Source organism: Pteronotus mesoamericanus, unplaced genomic scaffold (assembly GCF_021234165.1).
Source record: "Pteronotus mesoamericanus isolate MK-2021 breed Mesoamerican mustached bat unplaced genomic scaffold, CSHL_Meso_final contig_33, whole genome shotgun sequence".
NCBI lineage: Eukaryota > Metazoa > Chordata > Mammalia > Chiroptera > Mormoopidae > Pteronotus > Pteronotus mesoamericanus.
The window spans coordinates 9,722,662-9,747,894 of NW_026555135.1; the positions used below are offsets into that span (position 1 = coordinate 9,722,662).

Genomic DNA, 25,233 nt, shown 5'->3' on the forward strand with positions numbered 1-25,233 from the left:
TTAAACAACAACAACAAAGTTAAATTCAATTCAAATCTGCACAGTGCCCATTTCCTAAGATGTAGGCAGAACGATCCCAGAGGACTGTAGAGGAAGAGGAAAAGGACGACGGCAGGCCCAAGAGGGGAAGGAAGCCTGGGAGAGCTGGAGAAGCCTCACCACCGGCCAGGTGAAGGGCAAATAGCTGCAGGGCTGCGGGGCAGAAGGAGAGCCCACGGCACTGAGATCTGTAGAATCCCTGTGTGCAAAGGTGATTTCTATGTGGCGTTCAACTGATCCTAGGAAAGATGACTGACAACCAAGCCAGGTGCAGCCAGCAGCTCATGGGGACCTGTCTTAGTTCATGGGACCAGGAAAAGAAAATGTTTCTCTGTCAGGAGCCTGGGTCCATCGGGAGTTGTTGCACTCACTATATGCCAGGCAATGTGCAATATTTGGCACTTGATGTGTATTTCCATTTGTTCTCACAAGTCGATGAGGCTGGTATTTATGTTTTCTATTTTACGAGTAAACTGAAGATAAAGGAAATTAAGAGAGTAGCCTGAAGTCAGAAAGCTAACAGCCAGACCTCAGGTTCAAGAGGACATGGTGTCATCAAAAGGACTCTAGCTTCGGAGCCAAAGAAGCCTGGGTTCACATCTAGAGGGCACTGTATGGCCCTCTAAGTCTGTGCCTTTGGGCAAGTGAAAATTTTTTAGTCTTAACTTCACCATCAACCAAATGGGCTAATAACATCTAGATCACAGAGTTGTGATATTTGAAGTAATTAACGACCCCCCCAAGAACAACATCTGACTAAACAGCATTTTAGTCACCCCAAATCCTCAACATGACTCACTCACTTTCCACGGTCTGGTTTCGCCCTTCACTATTGCCAGTGCCATCTCTCTCCACTCTCCTCACGCCTCATGCTCCAGGCTCACTAGATTTCTCCAGTTTCTTAAACACCACGAGATTTCCCTTTCAGACTTTCACATATACTGTTCTTTCTGCACACAACACAGGACACAACCTCCCCTCACCGCCCCCAGCCTAGCTAACTTTTATTCCTCTTTAAACATCACTCTCCCTGGCATGCTCCTCTGACCTGTCAGGGAGGCTGGGCACCCTGCTATGTGCCCCTGCAATGCTCTGGCCCTCCTTTAGTAAAACTCACCATGCTCTACTGTACTTGATCATATGTATCTGTCTCATACTCCAACATCATGCCTCAACATCTCAGCCCCTCCCACACACACACATGCACGCGCGCGCGCACATGCGCAGGACCATGAGCAGCATGAGAGCAATGAAGTGGTTCCATCCTGATCCCAACCTGTCCCCATCATCACCATCTCACTCTACATTATTAATTATCTTTATTCGCCAAACAATCCTGTCAGGTGGACACTATTAGCATCCTAACTTGACAGATGGGAATACTGAAGCAGAAGAGAAGGTAAATGAAAAGTGGTTAAAGCCTCACTTACTGCTGGGTCCCACTTAAGCTGTGGAGCTGGGGTTGGAACCCAGACCGCCTCAGGCTGGTGCCCATTTCCTTGAACCACTCTACCCTGTAGTGCCTTTCACAATACCTGGCTCATAGCAGGAGCTGAGGAAAGATGAATTAAATAAGGAAAGGTAAGCACTAAGAAATGTGATTTCCCTTCTCTCTCTGGCTTCAAATCCAAAACTCTTTTCTATCACACTGTAGTAATCTAAACAAGAATCAAGGTCAAACTCTGAGTAAAAACTCAGGGACACAGTATATTAATTAAAACTCAAACCATTAATAATGAAAAGGAACTAAAACTCAGAGACAGGCACAAGGGTAGCAGAAAGACTTGAGACTCTGTGGACCACCCATGGACCACGGCTCACCACGTTCATAAGCCTCTGAACAGGGAACACAGGACGGGGCTGAGATCTTTTCCTGTGCTTAGATTGTTTGCCACACATTTACTTCTCCATCTTTGGCAGAGGTCAAAGAAACAAGTAGAGAATACGGACAACAGCATCCAAATATAAAGACCTGAGAAACAGGGCTTCTAAGAGAAGGGTATTGGTGCCCAAGTCATGAACCTTCAGGGAAGGAAGGCAAAGAGTTACTTGCTCAGAGTCAACGTTCATAGTCAAGTCTCACGTAGTTACCACCTGGAGTGAGCCACAGAATAAAAACTAAGGCCCTTCTCCTTTCTATAAGAAATTACTTTAATGCTCTGTTGAACATTGTTGTTGTTGTTTTTTAAATAAACATCTGGGGGAACAGTGTTTGGTCTATTTAAAAACGCAGGCTGCTGGGGGCTAAGGCTGTACACCAGGTTACCTTCTGTGGTTACTGTTTTATTTCTAACAGAAAACACAAAGCTGAATCAAAAGCTCACAAAAGTCTCTGGAAACTGCCCTCTGAGAAAGCCCTTCTGTTTGATAAGTAATGTAACAACAGCTCAGGCATCTCTGGTCACCCCTGATGAGGCAGCTTCCCAGGAAGGGAAACCCAGTAAGAAGCAATCAGTTACACCCAGCCCTAAACCGGCAACAGAGTCACACCTTGTCTGGGGGGCAAACCTATCCCAAAATATGCCACTGGCCAAGCACTATGCTAGGAGTGTTACATTCTGTTATTGTTAATAATAATAACTGCTGACATTTATTCAGTGCTTATGATGTGCCGAGTTCTCTTCTGTTAACACACGTATTCACTCATTGAATCCTCCCAACAACTCTGTAAGGTAGGGCCTATTATTATCACCCCTAGCTTTCAGAAGATGAAACCGAGGCCCAGAGAGATTATCCTAAAATTACACAGCTGGTTAGTCTTAGGACCAGGATTCAAACCCAGATCCCACAAGCTCCAAAGGCCGGCGCCTTCTGGGAGAGGGTGCCCTGCCCCTTGCCTCGCGGTCGGCAGCACTGCTGTGTGTGTCACGAGGGCTGGAGGCTCGGCTGAACGGAGCCCCAGCCCTTCGGAACTGCAGCGCTCGAGACAGGGCCACACACTGATCCCGGGGCGTACGACAGTGCTCCTCCCTGTACCCCCCAGGCTCAGGTTTCTTTCAGGCCCCAGACCCAGGCTTTGCCCTGCACACCACATCCGCAATTCCGTTGTCATTAATCCATGTAACTAAGCACCAGGCGCAGGGGATGTAAATAGGATCACTACTCAGACACACAAGTAAAACCCCAAATAACATAATGACCACAATAGCTGTAAATAAACAGACAAACGTCTAAGATTCAAAAAAGGAAAAACAGATGAAGGAAAGGGGAGGATCAGTGTAAAAAAGATACGGAAAACATGCACTTTGCAAAGTTTAAAGAGAAAAAAAAAATCTAAGCAATGTGATTTTGGCAACACAAATCATACATCAAAGTGCAGTTTTTAAAAACAAAATGGCAGTGTGTTCACGTTGTCCATCAGAACATTCTTCCCCTTGCCCTTTTGATCTACTCTAACAGATAAAGTCAAGGCCAGCAGTGAAGACAAGGCCAGGTCCTTGTTCTGCCTTCTGATCCCCAGACCTTGGCCAAGGACATATCCTTGTTCAAAAACCATGCGTCTCCTTCAGGTACTTTTCCCGTTCAGGGTCTCAACCTCAGCCTGTGACCTAACGGGGCTGGGTGGGCAGGCGCCACAGCCCCTCCCCCGGACAGCGCGAGCCGCCGCCGCCTTCTGCCACAGGGGCAGCAGCACCATGAAATCACGAGACCTGGGTCTGCCCCAGAGCTGTGTCAAGTTCCCTCCCGCATGAAGTGGGGATACTATTAGAACCATTTCCGCGGAATTGCTTGGGAGGTGAATAAAATAATAGGGGGAATAGTGCCCCTTCTAAAAATAAAATAATCAGTACATTGTAACCCTTCTGACAGGAGTCACATATATGGATTACAGAACATACAAACAGAAAGGAAAGAAAATCACCCATAACCTTTCCCTATCCACACCCCCTACTGGGGATGACAGTTAGCATTTTGGTATACATCTTTCTAGTTTTTTCATTTACATATACCCACATCTATGGGTATATTTTATAAATGTATACTTTTTAAAACAAAAACAGAATTATAACATTATGCAAAGTTGTTAGTTGGTTTTTTTTTTTTTATAGAGTGGTATTTTCCCAAATCCCAAAATGAAAACCCATGGTCTACAAATAGTGACCGTCAGCATCCGTTCCTCATTTGCTCCTATAGCCATAAAAACTCAGGAATGGGGGGAGGGAGGAGAGAGACACACCTTTGAGAAATACTACATCCTGCAACCCAGTGTTGGAGATTTAAAAGGTTCCGAAAATTCCCATAATGAAGAAAACTGACTGCCTGTGTTTAATCTAGGATTTACCAAGCATGATTTTAGCTCAGAATTCATTGCTCATATAACACCTTTTAACATCCCTTGCTACTACAACTCTGTGAAACAGTAGTGTGGTAACTGCTATTTACAGCATTTGAAAGCAGGGCCACGACGGTAGGGTTGCTAGACGGAGGAAGGAGGGGAGCAGAGAAGGAAGGGAAGGAGGAAGGAAAAGAAGGAGAAAGAAGACACCCAGTTACATTTGACTTTCAGGTAGCAACAAATCAACTTTAATATGTTTGTTCCAAATATGACATGGGCATACGAATCATTTTGAGAATACAGGTTATGACCCAAATACTGTGTGAGGCATACTTACACTAAAACATTATTCGTTGTTTATCAGAAATTCAAATGTAGCTGGGCATCCTATATTTTATCTGGCAACCCTGCCCAGGGAAAATTTGAGCCAGCAAGTCTGGTAGAAACAAAGGCTCTAAACACAACACCAGGGCCACAGAAGTTGGGGAGGGAGATGGGTCAAGCCTAAGAAACAGGATATGCCTGATGAATCCAAAACAACCAGAGAGAATAAAAAAAGGACAACAAGCGACATTGAAGAAGGCATCACTGAGCTGGGTAGGGGCCCTTCAGATGCAGGGCCACACTCTGGGGACCAGGCTCACACTGGCATATGGGGCTCTGCAGGAGAAGTTTCTCCCTCCTGGACAACCCCAGCGTGCGATGGGACTTCCTCCGAGTACATCTAGATGTGCGCACCTGCCTGGCAGTGGGGCGGGGGCGGGGGGGTGGCGCTCTACATGTCTACTGCCCCCGCTCTCCCTACGGACGAGAAGTATTGTTCAACAGGACACTCATGCCTCCATGTCCCACTGTTGTGCTCAAGATGTATACTCTGCGTTGGAAGCGTTTGCTCCATCTCTCGGTCTAACAGGGTTCTGTCTCAGGAAGCTCATTATTGCTTAATTACTAGAAGGCAATTACTAAACATTACTATAATCAACTGCTGCAAGCTCACTTGTTTTACATCAGCTGTTAATTTCATGTTATTGCAAGGTAATTGGGCTCCGTGGCCAGGGCTGTCCAACAACCACCTGTTCCATGTTTGCAAAAGCAAATATGAAATCCTCACTCACCAGGCCATAATCTCCAGCCTTTTCATGGGGTCCATTACAGGTTACACAGTGCTTTTACAGATGTGATGTAATCCGGACCTGCCAACGATCTCATGGATTGGTTCTTATCACTCAATGTGCAGGTGAGGAAACTGAGGGTTTAGGTGATAGAGTGACTCACCCTAAATCACATGGCAGTGAGTTGCAAGGTGACCTCTATATCCCAGCCACCTAGAGCTTCTCCCCTTGGCTGGGACGCAGTAGTAGTCCCAGGTTCCTGAGTATTTGGACCATGATTTGAACACGGAATATGTGCCAGGAACTGTGCTAAATGCTTTCCATATATAATTTTATTTAACCTTTTCGACGGCATCATTAGGTAGGTATTATTATTATTCCCATTATACGATAAGGAAATTGAAGTTCTGAGAGATTAATTAATTTGTTAAAAATTAAAAAGCCAGTGAGTAAAAGTGCATGATTCAAGGCCCACATCATTCTGGGAAAAAGTTAAATGGGAACTCTAGCTCACTATTCATGCTAAAATAAATTCCAGATGAATTAAAGATTTGGATTTTAAAAAATAAAAGCATGAAAGTCCTAGAAGAAATCTTGATACATACGAACTCTTAAAGTGGGGATGACCTAAGAATTAATCAAAATCAAGGCCATAAAATAAAAGAGATTGACCAATGTAAATAATTAAATTTTTTCATTCTGTATAGCAAAACAATAAAAAATAAACTGATTAAAATATCTGAAATACACATAACCAAGGGCTAACTTCCTTAAATACGTAATGAGTTCCTACAAGTCAATAAGAAAAATTGAATAATCCAACAGAAAAAAATGGGCAAAGGACATAAGCAGACAGTTTACAAGACAGGAAATAAAAATGGCACTTATATATCTTTAAAAGATCCGCCTCACTCATAAATCAAACTCTAATGAATTTATAATTATAATTATAACTTTAAATATAAATTTAATTCATAATGCAATTATAATGAATGTGTAATCAGAAACCAGTTTTCGTCACAGACTGGCAAAGTTCATCTTTCCTGGAGAGAACGTGGAGAACTGGGGCATGGTGCACTATGGTGGGGGAAAGCAACATCATCTCTGTGGAGGGCAATACTGATTTAAAACACAGAGGCTATGATAAACCCTCTGACCAGCAATTCCATTTCTAGGAACCTATCCCATAGTTTCACTGATACACGTGTACAGAGACACATAGAGTAGGATATTCATTACAACAATGTTTGCAATAGCAAATATGAAACAACCTAAAAGTCCAGCACCAGGAAAATGGCTGTACAGATTTTGGAAACTATACATCAGTGTACCACACAGCCTGCTACGGACATCTGCAATGTGCACTAAGTGAAAGAAGGTAGAAAGTGGTATGTATACTATGAAAAGGGGGGGCACCTAATTATCTGTATATAGCATGAAGGCTCTCTGGAAGGATACGAAAGAAAACGAACAACAGTGTTTGCCTGTGGGGAAGCTGCAGTATCTAGTTCTTTCTAGGAAGGCAGATAAGCTCCAATACTTAACAAGTCACACTCTGCCCTTCTAGTCAGTCTATAGTAGTGCTCAAAAGGCAAGCCAGTTTTCCTAATACAGTGAGAGGCCCCTCTTTAAAAAAATCTGTTTGGGATACTCTGTTTCTGTCTGTCTTTTTCTTTGTCTGCTCTGCTGAACCCTTTCACATGGCATGGAAGGACTGTCCCACCCAGACTCAGTTGCTTTTTCCAATTAATGATGTGCGTACCACCGCTTCTCTATTAAGCTATATCTCAGCAAGTTCCCGCACGGGAGATTCATTCCTTCATACATAGTATCCACCATATGACAGCCAAAACCAATGAGTAGAACAATAGTTTATTTGTGTCCTGGCTGACATGGCTTAATTAGTTGGGCATTGTCCCACAAGGCAAAAGGTCGTGGGTTCGATTCCCATCATGCCTAGGTTGCGGGCCTGGTCCCCAGCTGGGGCATGTGCAAGGGGCAACCAATAGATGTTTCTCTTTCACACTGATGTTTCTCTCTCTTTCTCCCTACCTTCTCTCTCTCTATATAAATTTTTTAAAATGTATGACAGCATTCTCTCTGCTAAATTATATTAAAAAAATAATTTATTTGTGTCAATAATAAAAATAAAACTCCCACACATGTGTATAATATATTAGCGCTCAGAAATTACTCTCACTGCATTCTGACACAGAATCTTCCTGAAGAAGCAGGAGAAGCCCATCTTTTTCTCCCCATTTTATAGAAATGGCTTTGAAATCCAAAGAATGAGCTGCCTTGGGCCATGCACCATGCCAGCAACAGCCAGGAGAACATTCACAGGTCCCCTGACTCCAAATCCGAGCTGCTGCTAGGTCAAAAAACATCCGTGAGGGTAATCCCTACTGAACAAGGCCGAGGGCGTAACTGCCAGGGAGGCTGGCATGGACCCATCGATGGGGGGCAGCTCAAAAGCAGCCCTTGGGAATATTTTTAACAACAATAAAAAAAGATTAAATTAAAAAAGACATGTAGAATACAAAAATAAGAAATAAAGTAGACCTAAGACCTCCACAATTATTATTTTCAGAACCTCCAACAATAAAATACCTTACTATCCTTTTTATTCTTTGTATCCTCATATACTGTCTTTTATATTTTCCTATTTCCTAGAAAACTACAACATATTTGGGATACTAGACATGTAAGGAAACTGAAAATTAAGACTTGAAACAACATTTCATCACATTAACCAAAGCATGTGTCTAAATCATATTGCTGAAGTCATAGTGTTCAGTCCCCTTAGTACTGAGAAGGTGCGTGTCTCTGCACTGAGCACAGATTTGGTTTCCTACAGAGAAGTGAAAGGACAAAGGGGAGCCCTGCACTGGACCCCCAATTCAGTTAACTCCCTATGCTAATTTGTTTTGTAACATAGCACTTGGGAGCAGGTGCTTGACAGAGTCTTGGATGCACCAGGAAATACTAGCAACCTGTTTCCAGGGGAGAAGAAAGATGCCCTTCCCACTCATTAATCCCTTTACAAGATGGAGAGATTCTGTCTGCAAATCTTGTTCGTTGAACTGATCTAAAAGGAAAAAGAGGCCCCTGCAGGCCCAACTTGCTGTTTCCTCTTCTGCACAAGCAGGCCTGGCTCCCTCTATTGTCCTCCTTCAACAATAAACAATACACCCTTGAAGGGCTAGGGGGAGGGCTGTTTTTGTCCCGTGGCCCTCCTGTTGTTCTCTAAATCAGGGACTGTGTCTAATCTTTCCTCTGCAGAAGCCTTCCTGCGCCCGTCTGGCTGGATGGGAAGGGCTTCCTTATCACCATCTTCAGTCTCCTCCCGGGGACTGAACACACAATGCATCCCGCCAGGCAGCCAGAGGTCAGGGCTGCAGCCCACAAGTGGGCTCAAGGCTTCCCTCTGTCTGAGACCCAAGACCTACCAAGGACAAAGGTGTCTCCTTCCCTGCCAGAAGACTGTCGCTCCAGGCTGGACCTTTATCAGCTGTTTACACAGATTCCCTCCTCCCAGGAAGCAGGAGAAGTAAAAGGGAAGAATTTGTCTGCATGCTCTGGAACTGCAATGGATGAGGGAAAAATACAGGAATTCTCCCGAGTTTGTGCAGCTCCTCAAGAGAATGACTATTTGCCCAGAGCCTCAGTGCTTTACACACACCAGCCCATTTCATTCTTGAAACAGCCCTGTTGGGTGGGATTTCTTAGTTACTGTTGCTATCAATAAGCTTTTACTTCTATACGGCACCTCAGGTTTGCAAGTGCTTTCTAATTACCTTCTCTGCCTCTTGGCAAGTTTCCGATGTGGAAGACAAGGTAGAAATTCGTTCTCAACGTGGTCTCCCCACCACACTCACACACACAACTTGCCATCTGTCACCAAGTTCTGCAGACTGTCTTTCGGAAATGGTGCTTGAAACCCCCTCTGCTCCAGCTTGTCTCTATTGCACCCTCTGGGCTCAGGCCTTGTCAGCTGTCACCCAGCATGTCTCCTATACACTTCTAACCAGGTACAGTATAACAGGGCACAACTTTCCTCAATAGCAAGTTCTCAGTTTTCATTAAAAGCTTTAACAATACCAATGCTCTTTGACCTAGCAATTCTGCTTGGGGGACTTTTCCTAAGGAATGTTTCTAAGATGTGCACAAAAATTTATTCACAATAAAGTGCATTCCAGTATTACTTAAAAAAAAAAAACCCAAATGGAGAAAGGATTAAATATTCATCCAACAATAGAGAACAGGTTATAGAGAGTCAGATGATGTAACATTATGAAGTGTATACTTGGAAGAAAATACATTTTTTAAATGCCTACCTCTGGGTGGTAGAATTATGGATAGTTTATTTCTTTTTTTATATATTTATATCTTTTCTATATTTCCTTCAGTAAACATAAACTTTAGAAATACACTGTTGAAATATAAGGGCTCAATACTGGTGAGGGAAACATGAGACAGACACATACACAGCCAGTGACCATCCACATTCAACTGGTCCTTCTAGAAATCATAATCTTACTTGGTACCAACCAAAGCTATTACAGTGTTCAAAGCTTTCATTCACCCAGCTCACTGCTGGGAATTCACTTTAGGGAAAAAAACTGAACAAACTCAAAATGCTAAATGAACAAAAATGCTCATTACATCTTATCTAAGAGAACTGGAAAGAATCCAAATGTCCAACAAGGGACAGTTCAGATGGAACATCAACACCATGGAATGCAGGGCAGCCATTAGAAATGCCAATTATGAAAACTATGTGGAAATATGAAATAATGTTGATAATAGGCTGTAAAATAAAAAGAATATAAAAGCTACATTTGTCAGGACTGCGGCTATGAAAAAATAAGCATGTATGTGAGCAAGGACATTTCAAAAAAAGAACACGTGTTAAGAGTCATGGGATTACAGGGAGCTTATTATTTTTTAAGCTTTGTCCTTTTTTAAACAAGTTTTTAATATTTTGCATGTACCACAGACACATTTTTTTTAAAGACTCTGAAAACACAGAAAAGGAGAAAATAAATTACCAGAAGGAACACAATCACCATCAGCATTTTGATGTGATTCCCCTTGTCTCTTTCTCTTATATACTGGGTGGTTTAATTTTGTTTTTATTGTTGTAATCATGTTAAAGTTTTCCTTAAAGTAATTACAAAATCATTTCAATTAAAAAAAAAATCCATAACTTAACGTAAGACCTGTAAGAGAAAACATCATGTTGGTTTTTTTCAAGTCATTGTGATAGAACAGACGGATTGATCAAAGTTCCTAATACTTGCAGGTGACTCTTAAGCCCATTTCAGCTGCCATAAGCCAGGAGCACAGTGAGTGCTGTGGTACTAACAAGTTCATGTAGGTGGAAATTAGCAGGGGTTTTATCAGACTTTGAAAATAGAAAGATACAACGATGAACTATGTTTTCTAATCAGAAGAAGCTTGAAGGGAACAAATCCAGCTGGTCCCTGGGTCCAAAATATTTAACCTCCTCTACATCTCTCACGTCAATATTCTCCTGTCCACCTGCCCGACCTTCACTGGGCCGCCCTCTCATACCTGGGCAGCAGCTGCCCTGTGCAGCCTGCTCTCTCTCTGCCTCCTGCCCCTCTCCCCGCTCTCACGCAGACCCTCCTCCACTCTGCTCTCCTCACGCACAGGCCTACTTACATCCATGCCACTCCTCCCTGGAGAGAAAAAGGGACAGGGAAAACCACTATCTAAGCAACACTTGGCCCTGCCGCCCATGAAGTGACTGTGGGCCCTGGTGAAAGTGAGAGGGGCGGCTGAGTCTGCTGTCACCACTGAGGGGCTCAGTTTCCAAAGGAGTGTGACGCTTTTGTGCATTTCAAACAACAGGGCCCCTCAACACAAACCGACTATTCATCTCTTACATGCGTGTCTACCAAAGACTGCCGTCTGTTCCAAGGCCGGAGGAAAAGCTGCTGTGTGGGGCTGACTGAGATAGGGGATACCACCGCTAACACAGCAAACCTCACTCAGGTACTCCTCACTTCAAGGAAAAATGTAACTCGGCACTTTCCGCCTGAGATGCCTTTAGAAACCAACCCCTGTGGCAAGAGGCAGTGTGACTCCACGGCCACCTTTCCGAAGAACTAATCTGACCATGTCATTCCCACATTTAAATCTCCTCAGGGGCTTCGGGCTGCCTGTACACAACCATCGGAAAAGAGCAGCAGTGCCCCAGTGAAGAGGGCCAACTCTGGAGCCAAACTGCCCAGGTCTGAGCCCTGCCTCTGCTTCTGCTGACTTTGGACAAGTTCCCTATCCTCTTGGTGCCTAAGCTTCTTTATTTGTAAATAGGGGTAATAACAGTACCTACTCCTAAGGTCGTTGTGCCGTTTAAGAAATCGGTACAATACAGCATAAAGAAGAGCACCTGGCATGGAGGAAGCGCCCAGTGAATGTTAGGTGCTGCTCCTGTCACTGTTGCTGCTGGAAAGTTCCCTAGCAGGGCACCTAGCGCCACCCATGACTCAGCCCCTGCACATCTCTCTGGCTGCCCCTGTGATCACACAGCCACGGCAGGCTCCCAGCGTTTGGACCCTGAGGCAGCTTCATCCCTTCAGAACTTGACTCACATGCCCATTCTCTCCTTGTTGGCTGGTGAGCAACCACATCTCTCTGAAACCTTCCTTCCCCCTCCATGTGAATTAGCCACTCATGCCTCTGTGGCTCCACTACAGTCCAAGGAGACCCTCCCCGTGGACCCTTTACTATCCTTGCTGGTTTATGTATCCCGCTTTCCCCACTAGACCTTAAGGACAGAGGCCCCTATGAATCCCATCTGCATCCCCATTGCCTGGCACTCAGTTGACCCTAAATGAATATTAAATAAATGCAAAAGAAAAAATGATCAGAACATACAAAAGCTGGGAATACTTTTCAGAGAACCTGATTCCATGGAGAATTAATTGGCAAAGACCATACAACCAAAGAGAAGAAGAAAATTATAATTTCCCAAGAGAAAGCCAAACCTTGTTCTAATGCAGTGTTTCTGTGTGTCCTGGGGGTCAGAGGACAGGTGACATTAATAATGGTTCTAAATTAGCTTACGTTAACTACTCATCGGATAATGCTTTTTAAACCTCTTCCAAAAAAAAAAAAAAATAGAGTCATGACTGACTGGAGAGTACCTTTCACTTTGTCCAGGGTACAGGCTTTTAAATAAAAAATAATGCAGGGGGTGCAGATTTTAAGGAAGAAAGGCAAGTAGTCTTTGTTCAATGTCTATGAAAAGCCAGACACTTAGAAAATAACACAGCTTCCATTTATTAAAGTGTGCTAGACACAGAACTATTCGCTTTACATGTATTATCAAATAAGTCCTCAACAACTCTGAGATATAATTACCCTTTCCATTTTACAGATAAAAAAAATATAGTCACTCACCCATACATCTGTACTGAGCATCTACTATGTGCAAGTCACTGGTCCAGGCTCTACACAAAGGAACAAGCCAAGTCCTCTCTCATAAAACATACATTCCAGGTGGGCAGAAAACAGAGCAATGAGTGAATGAGGAAATGAACATATACATAAATGAACTAGAAGAGCATCAGATAGTGACAAGTGCTGGCAGAGAATTAAAAGTGGAGGAAGGGACAGAGGCTGACTGGGCAGCTATTGTAGACTAAGTTGTCAGAGAAGGCCTCTCTGAGATGGCCATATTTAAGATAGTTGAATAATAAAGAGCGTAGCTCAGAAAAATGAAAGAACAGCATTTCAGACTGAAGGGACTTAAAGTGAGAATGAACTTTGCATGTTCAAGGAACCAAAAGAAGAATAATGAGGCTGAGCGCCTGGTCAATGAGGACAGGCAAAGAGACTGATATGGGGCAGGTCACGTAGAGCTTGGCCAAGCCAGAGCAGGAGGTCGGATGTCATTCCGAGTGCAGGAGGCCACCTGGAGGGATTTACAGAATGTGACACAAACCGAAGGACAGTTTCAAACGATTTCTCTGGTCCTTGTCATGGAGGATACTTTGGTACGTGGATACACGTAGAATCAGAGACTTGTGAGGAGGTTACTGCAAGTTATCTAGGTGAGAGATGTTGTGGCCTGGACTAGGGTGCTCACAGCAGAGATGGAGGGAAGGAGATAAACTTGGGAATGGTTTTGGAGACAGGACTTGCTGAAGAACTGGACAACGATGGAGAAGAAAAAGAATCGAAAGTAGCGCCTAGATATTTTGGCTTGAGCACTTGGAGGGAACAGTAGCAGCGCTGACTGAGGTGGGGAAGAGAGGGGAGAGCAAGTCCACTGTGGAGGAAAAATTAAGAGTTCTCATGCAGCCACGCAGAATTTGCAACACCTCTTAGGCATCTATCTGGACAGGAGTCTGGCTGTCCTGAGAAAGTCTGAGGATTAAGATGCAAATTTAAGGGCTATTAGCAAAGGAATTGTTATTGAAGCCATTCCATTAGAAGAGTTTATCTATGGAAAGTGAGTAAATGAAAAGAAGGGGGCCATTTCAGAAGATGGGGCATATTGTCATTTAGAGACTGAAGAGAATAGACTTGAAAGATAGGAAGAGACCTAGGAAAGTAGAGTTTCCAAGAAAACAATGATCAACCTTAACAAATACTGCTTGGAGAATTAGTTAGATTAAAAGAAAGTGGGGGCCTTAGATTTGGCAACATGAAGGTCATGAAGGTCACAGACAAGAACAATCCTGGTGGGAGGATAGGAAGAGATCAGAGTGAGGGGAAGAAGTCAAAGCTTAAACAACTTCTAAGTTTTATGGAGAAAAATGGGAAAAAACTAGAAAATAGCTAGAGAAACATATAATGTTAACAGTTTAAAATTAAATAATAAACAAAATTAGAAAAAGGTATTGGGATTTTTTATTTTGCTTTCAGTTAAATACTAGAACATGCTTGTTTGCTACTGAGAATTACCCGAGGATGAGGATGAAGTTAATGATGACAAAAAAGAGGGCATAATTACCAGATCAAAGATCTATAAGTCTAGTCTTAAAGAAGTCAATAATGTACCCTAGGTAAAAGAACTGGAAAGAACTCGTAGGTAGAGGAGCTGGGATACTCATCCGGTGTGTTTTCACTCAAAGGCGCATCCTCTTTCTACCACACCGTTGACTGTAACATATACAGGGTGGGGCAAAAGTAGGTGTACAGTTGTTTGTATAGAAAATAATGTAATAATTAATAAATAATAATACAAAAACAAATATTTCACATACTCACAATTGTAAACCTACTTTTGTCCCACCCTGTATAACACAACAGTATTTGAAAAAAAAAATTCCCAACTGCAGTCTCTGAAGTGAATCCTAACACAGATGGAAGGAATATTTAGAGAGCCTGTGAGAGCCAACACAAACACGCACGCCCTGCTTCTGTGTGAGTGAGTCCTGTTCCTCATACAGACTTCTATCACTGCACTTTCCCTCGGATGTCATTTGCTGCAGATGACATCTGGCCTTGGTCCTACTAGCTGTAGGACCCTCAACAGTTGCCCTTTTATGTTCCTAGTGGGTTTGAGGAGAGGGTGGGGCCACTAAAATCAATCCCAGCGCATTGTAAGGGACACACTATAGAGAGTATACTCCCCATTGACTGTAATAAGGTAGTAAAAAGATTTTTAAGTGCCAATTATGTATTTATATTCAGCAAAACGAAGACAGAAATTAAGGAGCAGGATCATTTGTGTTTCCTTCTTTTTTATACGGCTACCTCATAAAGCAAGTGACCATGGTTGTGCCTCTGGTCATCCGTCCCCTGTGCTCACTCCTGCTCTACCACATGGTAGCACAACCTCACCCCTACAGCCCCATCTCCCCCCCCCCACCCCCCGGCTTCCCATTACCTGCTGTGCCATCCCTCTCCCATCAGTCCTCTCTGATGTCTCCTTCTCTGAACCTTTCTGGCACTAGGTACTGGCTCTTGTTCATATTAAGCCTTAAAACTATCCTCTGATTTAAATATCAGAGTAAGAGTGACAGTGCTTTTCAGTAGGAAATTCAATGAAATCATTGGCCATTGCTACTTTGAGAGATTGCTTAGTAGTGGAAAGATTCAGATGGATCTGAGTTGAAACTGTGGCTCTGTTCCTCCTCTGACAAGCTGGGTAATCTTGGGCAAGACACTTTCTGAGCCTCGGTTCCCTCATCTAGAAAATGGGAATACTACTACCTACTACCCGCTACCTGGGTATGTATCCAAAATGTGCTAGACAGCTTGCTTTTCTGCTGAACACTCTACAGTGGCTTCCCATGGTTTTCAAAATCAAGTCCAAAACTCTTCAACATGTTTAAAGCATCATCCCAACTTTCTCAGCCTCACTTCTCACCTAACTCACATTTCATAGTCCAGTAACAATAAATTCCTCATATTTCTCACCCCATGTTTTTATTCGTTTGTCTGTTTGTCTGTGTCTATTTCTGTATGCCTCTATGTATCTTCGGTCCCTTCGAGCCCCGTGCTCTTGCTCCAGCTTGCCCAGCACCGCTCCCCAGGAAGCTTCCGTGGGTTTGCCCCCCGCCCCAGGTTCGGTTCTCCCATGATAACCCCGACCACAGCCTAATCGTTGCAGATACCCCACTGTTTATAATTATTTACTTACAGGACTATTTACTGCATAAAACTAGGGTTCCTTCAGGGAAAGGCCTGAGTTTTATTCATCTTTGTGTCCCCAGCAAAGTGCTGGAACATACAGGTACTTCCTCCTACTTCACCTTTCTGATGCCCCATTTCTTCATCTATGAAATGGGAAGAAGATCACCTACTTATAAGGTTGGGATTAAGGTTAGGTATCCAAAGCTGACCACGCAGTGGCTGGCATTCAACCAGCCTTCAGTACATTTGATTAATATTCTCGGCATCTCCTAATTTAGTTACTCTGTTCTGTCCTTCAGGACCAGGGTCTTATGTCAGCCCTGTGCCCTTGCTGTGAGCCCTCCCCCCGCCCACCCATATCCCTCAGCAGTGAGAGTCCTAAGCTCCAGACCTGTCTGGGGCTCCCACCCTTGCCAGTGCCCTCTGGACTCTGCAGATGACTCAGCTAAGGCACCAAAGGCAGCACCACAAACATTTCTTGAGCACCTTTGTACAAGGCAATGTTGTAGATGCTGTGGAAGCAATACTACATGTATAAGGAATTTATGATCCACTAAGGAGTAGGGAAGGGGAAGGGAGACAATCAGACAAATGAAGGCAGGGCAATTCAAAAAAGGAAAAGGTTATGTATTTCTGGATGGAAGACAGGAAAGCCTTGGAGAAAATGGCATTTGAACTAGACCTCAAAGGATGAGTTTATGCTGAGGGGCTATTTCCCGAGTTGTGTGTGTTCCACAAAACACAAAACTAAAATCACCTGCTCCTCAGATAAAAAGTAAATTTAGGAAATTCTGCCTACTGCATACCCTATAGGAGACCCAAAACGCACAGTAGCAAGGCTCTGAGAAGTCTTGAAATAAGGGACATTATTGAACTTTGTTTAATCCAGCACTCCAAATTTGACTACTAGTTCTCTATTCCCACCTGCCCCCGCCCCCATCCTGGAGGATCATCATAGCATCTTGAGGAACATACTTTAAGAAAAGAAAGGTTAAGAGTTACCCTTGCAGAGTTATATTTTGCAATAGGACCTCTTAGAGATAACACCTTAACACCAGATTTTTTTAACAATGTAATCAGTAATTTTAAAAATTTTCCTGGCATTTTGCCCAAAGGGAAAAAAAGGCAATGGAAGATAGTGCAGAATGATGTAGCCGTCAAACAACAAATCCCCTCCTGCTCAAGTGTGAGGGGGACTGTAGACCACAAGCCTTTCCATTAAGGCAGGGAAACAACGCATCTCTGACCAAGTCCATTCCTCCCTTGGTAGGATGTTTACACTCCAGTAGCTGCCCTCCCTCCCTCTCCAACCTGCTGACTGGGGAATAAACACTAGGCTTGAAAGCACAGGGAACCGCGTTGCATAACAAGAAGCCATCAGACAAGGCATGCTTTGCTCCTTAATATTTACCAAAACAGTGGTGCCAGTAAAAGGCAAGAAGGAAAGGGGCATTGTCCGCTGCCTGTCCCCACCCTGGAAGCACAGCGTTCAACGATCCAGTCTGTGAGTTAACAATGTTTACTGGCAGTGAGGCACTGTGCTCGTGATTCAAAGAAAAACAAGACATAGTCCTACTCACAAATCCTGCTTCACAGGGAAAATAGGCAGGTAAAAATAAAAAACTGCAATGCAGCATGCAAAGTGCAAGCAAACAGTTCTATAGGAGGTAAGTACAAAATGCCAGCAAGGCACAAATGCAGGGCCTCCTTCACTTTGCATAGACTCAAGGTCAGAAGAAAGACATGGTAAAACAAGGGGATTCCCCTTAGTGCTCAAAAGATTAGAAAAGAGTTTTGAAGACAAATCAAAACACATATAAATAAGTAAAAGAGGGTCTTAGGGTTGAGTAGAACAGAGGAAGATAGCGCACGGCTGAAAGAACAAATAGAAATGAGCAGCCAATTTTCCTGAGATCAGTGCCACATGAAACAGCTGCATCTAATTTCACTTGCTCCTGAAATCCCCCACAAAAAGTCAGTGAGCGCTTTTTTTCTTTATAACAAAACCATACAAGTACAGGGAAAAAGAAGACTGACTTAGCAGACTCCAGAAATCTGAATCCTAAACCGGCTGCAGGGAAAGCTGAGAAATGGGCCAGTTTAAACCACAGAATCCTCCCAGGTCTGGGACTGGCAGTACCATGTACCTAGGGTATAGGATGCTACAATAACAAAGACAAGAGCGCAAGCTGCTTTAAAAGAAATTCAGTCCCTATATCCTTTTCCCACTGCTAGAATTCTAGAGGCTTAGTCTCTGGAAAGCATAAAACAGAAATGTCTAGTATTTGCTTTAAAATAATCTGGGATCCCCTGGCTGGTGTGGCTCAGTGGATTGAGCACCGGCCTGCGAACCAAAAGGTTGCAGGTTCGATTCCCAGTCAGGGCACGTGGTTGGGTTGTGGGCCAGGTACCCAGCTGGGGACCTGTGAGAGGCAACTGATCAGTGTATCTCCTACACATCAATGTTTCTCTCCCTCTCTTTTTCCCTCCCTTCCCCTCTCTCTAAAAGTAAACAAATAATATCTTTTAAAAAATAATCTAGGAGAATGGGTTGAGGGATATAGACGAAACAAAAATGTCCATGAAGTGATCATTGGTGAAGCTGGGTGATGGGAACATGGAGGTTCACTGTACTATCCTTTACTTTGGTAAACCTTTGACATTTTCCTTCATAAAAAGTAAAAGTGTATCTGGTCCAGAAGGACCCAGCACTTTTGAAAGGAATCATAACAAAGGGCACTATGTGTACTAAAGGTAGAATGCCACACGTCTTCCTGACTGCCAGGACATTGCAGGTGAAAGCCCACACTCTGCAAAGAGAAGTGTAAGACGCCTCAAGGGTGCATGCAACCGGAAGAAGCCGCCTCAGGGGCTCCCCTAAACAGCCAGGCCCAATCATGCCACAGTGAGGCTCGGTTAACGATATCCATCCCATATTCAGTTCCCTGATAGCTATTTTTTGGAGAGCTTTATTAAGACATAACTCACATAATCAATTCACCTCTTTAAAGTGTACAATTCCATGGTGTTTAGCACACTCAGAGTTGTATAACCATCACCACTGGGATGGTTTATTAAGATATAAATATTAAGCTTCATTAAGATATGTCACATACTCAATTCACTCTTTTAAAGTATACAATTCAGCAGTGTTTCATATATCCACAGAGTTGTACAGCCATCACCACAATCAATTTCAGAACATTTTTATCACCTGCCAATGAAAACCCTATACCCATTAGCAGTCACTCTGCATTTCACCCACACTCCAGGCTCAGGAAACTACTAATCTATTTTCTGCCTCTATAGATTTGCCTATTCTGAACATTTCATAAAAATGAAAGCATGTGCTATGGGGTCCTTTGTGAGTGGCTTGTTTCACTTACCATAATGTCAAAGTCTTGACAGCCTTTTTTTTTCTTTTAACCTCCCTATCCCCCAATCAAGAGCAACGCAACCAAGGGTCACATTGGGAGTGGTATCTTGGGGAAGCCTCTAATAAAGATACAGACCACAGTAAACCCAAAAAAAGCAACTTGAAGGAAACAGATATCATGCAGGGGGCAGGGGGAGAGGAAGAAGTACCATTAATATTCTCACAAAAAGGAAATAAAACTGCATCCATGAAGTGAAAATAGATGCTATAAAAGGAAACACACAGAGAACAAAAAGAGAGCTCTTAAAAATTGACGACTTCACAGCAAAAATTTAAAAAGACTCAATAAAAAGATTAAAAGATAAAGTTGCGGAATTCTCTTGGTATATAAAGTCAAAAGACAAAGATATGAAAAACAGGAGAGAGAAGTTAATATTCTAGAGGACCAGTACAGGAATCCAATATCTGAATAAGAGAAATTCCCGAGAAAGAGATAACAAAAATCATAACAATACAATTCAACAAAACTTTGAAGAACTGAGGGGTGCAGTTTGTCAGGCTGAGAGGGTCCAGCATACCAAGTGCAATGTGAAATTACTGAGAAATTGCAAAAACTGCAAAAAAAAAAAAAAAAAAGAGAGGATTCTAGAAGCTGAAGGATGTCCTTCACCGAGTAGTATAAAGAATCAGAGGATCCAGAAGAGATAAGCAACAGAGGACCCCAAGATAACTACCACACGAAGAAGCCGACCGGGCCAGAGACGTGTAACTCCAGAGAAAGACTCACTGAAGATGGTCACCATCAACAACCCCCCTGCTATTAAAGCCTCCTTGTTCTAAATATTTAAAATATATGATTATAAAATTTTCAACATACTCACAAGTAGAACCCCAATACCCATCACTCAGATTCAATAATTATGAACATTTGGCCTGTTAACTTGATCTGTCCTTTTTTTCCTTTTTAAAATTTGTTCACATATTTTAAAACATATTCCACATCATATCATTTCACCTCTATGTACTTCAGAACCCATCTCTACATTACCCATTTTCTAACATCACTTTACTACTATCACATCTAGAAAATTAACAATAATCCCTTCATATCAGTCCATAATAAAATTTTCCCAACTTCTCAAAAATGCCTTTTACAATGACACTGTTATAGGCTTAAGTGTGCCCTCTACACACACATGAATTTTTATGTTGAAGCTCTAACCCTCAGTACTTCAGAATGTGACTGTAATTGAAGATAGGGATTCAAAGATCTAATTAAATTAAAATAAGGCCTTTAACATAGGCCCTAATCCAACCCCAGTGGTGTCCTTGTAAGAGGAGATTAGGACGCAGAAAGAGAGAGAGACGCCAGGGCTGCATGTGCACACAGGGGCTGTCCATGCAGAGATGGGAAGAAGGCAGCTATTTGAAAACCAGGAGAGAGGCCTCAGAAGAAACCAACCGTGACAGCACCTTGATCTTGGTCTTCCAGCCTCCAGAACTATACGAAAATACATTTCTGTTGTTCAAGCAACCCAGTCTGTGATATTTTGTTGTGGCAGCTATAGCAAACTAATGCATAGACCATACAAATCAAAACAAGGTTTATATATTATATTTGGTTATCATTCTTAAGCCACATTATTTTTTTCATGCCACTGACTTCTTGCAGAAGCCAAGTGAGTTGTTCAACACTAAATTTATTTGCTGATTTGAGAGAGACAGAGAGAGAAAGATATTTTGTTCCACTTATTTATACATTCATTGGATTCTTGCATGTGCCCTGGCTGGGGATTGAACTCACAACCTTGGCGTATCAGGATGATGCTCTGACTGAGCTACCCAGCCAGGGCTCTTAGAGTGTAATTTAATTTGTCATGCTTTCCCCTGCATTTCCAAAGTCAAAGTCAGATCTAGAGGCTTGATAAGATTTAGAAGTCTACTTTTAGGTAGGAATATTCCATAGGAGGTACTACATACTCTCTTTTTAACCTGATAAATTATGAGAAATAAACTTGGACCAGATTCTTTTGATTCCATTTGCCTTAACCATGTGCTGATGAAGTATCTGCTTGTCCCCTCCCGCTGTCTGTCTGCATTACGCTGATGGCCTTTACTTCATCCCACAGATGAGTTTTGCTTTGGCCTGCTCTCTAGCAGCTACAGAAAGGCAGTAGAGAGACTAGCAGCAGAAAAGACAAAGCAGTCCACTATCCGCAACCATACCCTACCAGATGTCCAGTGCCTGGGCCACGCTACCACTGTCTCATGCCCCAACAGTGGTGAGCCTCAGATTTCCTAGGATTCACTCACAACCTTGGCCAATGACCCACCCCATTAGGACCTTTTGCAACTCCCACAGAAGCTAAAGCAAGTCTATGAACCCAAGTAAGTTCAGCTTATTTTTAGATCTAATAATGGCAAGCTTGCTAGATTTATGCTTGCATCTTTATTTTAAAAAAATTAAACATATAGTTCAGTAATACAAACATGGGTGACTAAACCATAAGGAAAAGTAAGGGAATGATCAACACAAAAGTCTAGATAATCATTACTTCTGGTGAGGAGGGGAGGAGACGTGATTTGGAGGCAAGAGTACAGAAGCAGCTTCTAAGGTACCAATAATATTCATTTGGTAAGCTGGATGGTGGGTACACGATTTTCATTCTATTATTCTTCTTTAAATTGTAAATGTGTATAATGTGTTCCATATTAATTATTTTACATGAACAGTGCACTGCGTCTAGAACACAGGGCTTGCAGAGTAGAGGGAAAGGAGAAAAGGCTGTAAATGGAGTTGACTCTGCAGGCAACTGGGAGTCTCAGTGATGCTCTCTCAAGAATATCTAGAGGGGACATTTATATGCAAGATCAATTACAATGGCTTTCTCATAATCTATCCATTAAGAATGATGTCAAAAATCCTTGTTTTCCCTATTAAGTTGTCCAGAGATGAAATATCCGATGTTGTAAGGCTTTCAGTGGGAATCATAACGTGTTGGCGTATTTTTCCAAAGCGAGGAGCTTTGACTTGCCCTAGGGAACACGTCTGGCCCAAATTCTTAAATGACACAAAGCTGGGAGGGATGCAGAACAAATGTTCTAGACCACAGAACCGGGATAGATGTTGGTGAGGTGGAGTGACAGGTCTAATCTAGCCAATTTACATCAACAGCTACCATTTACTGAGAACATATGATATGCCAAGAGCTTAACATAATTTACCTCATTTAATCCTCACAATCCCACTGTGAAACTGAGACCCAGGGAAGTAACTTGCCCAAGGTCACAAAGCATGTCAATAGTAGAGTCATAATTTGAACCTATATTTTCAGATTAAAGTACAACGGCAAGTGAGATTTCTTCAGCTCCCAAAAATTAACATTTAAAAACTGAATCTTCTTTACTCGATTCAGTCTGTCACCCTCAGAGAACTGCCACCCAATCCTGTTTCCCTTGGGCCTATGAGGGTATCAGCACCTCAGAAAAATGATTAGACCAGATTGATTTCATTGATGAATGTAACATTCAGGGACCCTCTGACAGCTTCTAGGAAACTTCTGTCTGCACTCAAGAGCAAGTCTGTCATCAAGAGCAAGCTGTAAAAGGATTCCTAGCTCAGTTATGTCTGCCTCCCCACCTGTATTTAAGAATTGGCAAAATTCAAGCGCTCCTGTTGTAGATGAGGGTCCCTTATGCAAAGGCTGGTGAGTAAGACGCCTTAGCCAGCATGTTCCCCACCTTCAACTTTCACTAATCCTCAGGGCCACTGTGATTTGATGGGTGTGTGAAGCTAAAAGAACAACACACCAACTCCAATGCATAGTCATAGGGAATGGAGCAATCCCAAAAGACAGCCAGGGAATTTTAATGAAAACCAGAAAACTCCTGGCTGCTAAGTCCAAATGCAGTTCAGGCCCGCCAGCCCCTCCTCCTGCAGCTAAGAATCCCTGAGCCAGCATCACCCCAAAGAGCAGAGAGAAAAATCCATTTTGCATTCAGCAGCCTTCCATAGCAGCCACTTTCCAGGGTCATTTAGGTGAGAAGCAAGGCACACACTAACTGCAAGAACCCAGGGACCCTGAGAGGCACAGGGTGTGGCAGCAGCAGATCTGAGCCAACAGATTATGAAACAGTCATTTAAACAAACAAAAAAAAAAAACTGTCTTTCTGCCAAAGCTGCCTGAACACAGCTGCATACAAGGCAGCGAGGAATCTTAACAAGCTTAAAGGGACCGTATTTCAGATACTCAAGAACCAAAAGTAATGGAAATTAATATATTGAGCACTTACTATGTGTCAGGCACTCTTATCTCATTCTACATTCACTTTGAGGTAGGAATTATAAACTGCATTTAACCGATAAGAACACTGACTCAGAGGTTAGCTAACTTGTCTGAGGCACACAGCTGGCCAAGTGGTGAACTAAGACTCAAAGTTCAACCTGGGTGACACTTGTCATAAATAAACTCAGAATCCTATCCTGTCATGCCTAATAAAAAGAATCATTACTTACTGAACGTCGACAATGGCCCTGGGACTAAGCTAAGATTTTGTGCATGGACTGTATCATCTAATCCTCACAGCAACCAAATAAGATAGGAATCATCACTATCCCCATTTTCGATGAGGAAACTAAGGCTACATGGTAAGTAATTTGGTTAAGGTCATGACATTGTCGGGATCTGATCCCAGGTCTATCTCATTTCAGAGCCCCCATCTTAAAATTCTCACCCTAGCAGCTTACGAAGGGGAACCACCTAGGCCATCGTGCCAAGTAAGCAAGTTGCAGAGACTTCTGTCCCCCTTGCCAGCAGGTAATCCTTGTTCCAGGGTTACCTTTTTTTAAAAAAGATTTTATTTATTTATTTTTAGAGAGAGGGGAAGGGAGGGAAAAAAAGAGGGAAAGAAACATCGATGTGACAGAGAAACATAGATCAGTTGCCTCTCATACATGCCCCCACCAGGAATTGATTCGGCAGCCTTTCATTTTGCAGGATGATGCCCAACCAACTGAGCCACACCAGCCAGGGAGTCCAGGGTTACCTCCTAATTCTCCTGAGCATTCCTCAGTGAGGGCACAGAATCACTGGCTCTGGGTAAGTGACAGTGACATTTCCACCTTCCCATGGACTGTGCGCTCTGTCGACACTGCGCATGTGAAAGAGAAGGCTGCCACCATGATCCTGAGGTGCATGTGAGGGTAGATGCTGACAGCTCCTTTCCGCACACTCTGCTCCACAGGCCCACACGCCTCACAGCACCCTCCACCCACTCCCCACAAAACAGCTCACAGGCCTACTCTGTATTCTTAACAGGAGACCATGTGCCTCCTCTTAGAGCAACTGTGATTTCCCAAGGGAGACAACTGTCTAGACAGAGCATCCCAATCCATCTTGACAAAAGACTGGCCACAACAAAGTCACATCTGAGCACTTAGTTGTGGGTGTGTATGTTCAGTGGCCCAGTGAAGGCTATGGACTTGGCACCCCTGTGTTATCAGACTGAACACCACTGTGCACAACAACTGATATCCAGGGTTAGAACTGTCTTCCCAGCCATGCAAATGTTGTTACCTCAAAGGAGTCACATGTATCTTACACCCAGGCGATGGGTCACACGCAGACACACTCTTTAGACAGTTCCATTAATCAAGCTGAAGCTTCATAGAACTCTTCTGCATGTGTTCAGAATTAAGCACCAGGCTTTGAGGTAAGCTGAACACCTAACATGTGCCAGGTAATATGGCAGGTACATTAATAGCAGGTATCTTAATTATTTTCAAAACATTCTGTGAGGTAGATAAAACTGCT

General features: G+C 43.1%; 1 protein-coding gene across 3 annotated transcripts in view; it reads right to left on the reverse strand.

The window, feature by feature from the left end:
- The window catches only part of RAB30 (RAB30, member RAS oncogene family), a 76,702-nt gene that overhangs the window by 18,434 nt on the left and 33,035 nt on the right, over positions 1 to 25,233 (reverse strand). Inside the window, exon 1 of one of the 3 annotated variants that reach the window (XM_054576345.1) lies at positions 15,296 to 15,420. The exons of 1 other annotated variant lie outside the window; for it this stretch is intronic. The gene's annotated coding sequence lies outside the window, so the exon portion shown is untranslated. Of the gene's footprint in view, positions 1 to 12,858; positions 12,876 to 15,295; positions 15,421 to 25,233 lie in introns of those variants that run through there. One more of the 3 variants, XM_054576347.1, reaches the window with a different exon arrangement.